The sequence below is a fragment of the Symphalangus syndactylus genome, chromosome 1 (genome assembly GCF_028878055.3).
Source record: "Symphalangus syndactylus isolate Jambi chromosome 1, NHGRI_mSymSyn1-v2.1_pri, whole genome shotgun sequence".
Taxonomy (NCBI): Eukaryota; Metazoa; Chordata; class Mammalia; order Primates; family Hylobatidae; genus Symphalangus; species Symphalangus syndactylus.
Window position 1 is genome coordinate 95,290,146 of NC_072423.2, and position 932 is coordinate 95,291,077.

Sequence of the window (932 nt, forward strand, 5' to 3'; positions counted from 1 at the left end):
TGTGTGGCTCCTCCTTGCCTTTGCCTGTCTTCTCATTTGCTCCCAGCAGAGTGATGGGCTCAAGGCCTGGGGAGGGGGCAAGGAGGGTCATTTTTAGCCTCCCTTCCACAACAGGATGTTGATGTTATCTCTAGATGAGGATACGCAGTCACAGAGCTGAACATAGCACAATTTTTGCAGCTCTCCTTTGTGGCATTCCTTGCATTTTTAAATGTTCTGGGGCTGGGCACAGTGGCTCACGCCTGTAATCCCAGCACTTTGGGAGGCCGAGGCGAGCAGATCACGAGGTCAGGAGTTCGAGACCAGCCTGGCCAATATGGTGAAACCAAGTCTCTACTAAAAAAAAAATTAGCTGGGCATGGTGGCACGCACCTGTAATCCCAGCTACTCGGGAGGCTGAGGCAGGAGAATCCCTGGAACCCGGGAGGCGGAGGTTGCAGTGAGCCGAAATCGCGCCACTGCACTCCAGCCTGGGCGACAGAGCGAGACTCCGTCTCAAAAAATAAATAAATAAATAAAAAGTTCTGGGAACCTACAAACTCAACTTCAGTCAGAATCCTCTGCATTTGTCCCATAACCCTCGTGTTTTGTTTCTCTGGGCCTGGACCTCTACAGTAAGGCAGCAAGGCAGGACGTGGTCCTTTTCAACCGGATAACCATGAAGATGGAGACAGGAGGAGTTCTTTTTGCTGCTCATAAATGCTAGAAGGGGCTTCTTTCCAACCCCGGAAGCCAGAGGGCTCTGTGGCTGACCCAGAGATTGTAGGACCCAGACGCCTGGAAAGGTGGCTCTGATTGCGAAGGAGCAAAGATAAATAAGCCGAGACAGATTCCTCAACCCAGGAAGGTGGCCAGCGCGTCCTCCTGAGCCTGGGTGGGAAAGCTTGGCGCCCGGAACCTTTGTACTCGCGCTTCCCCGTGCTGGGGCACTA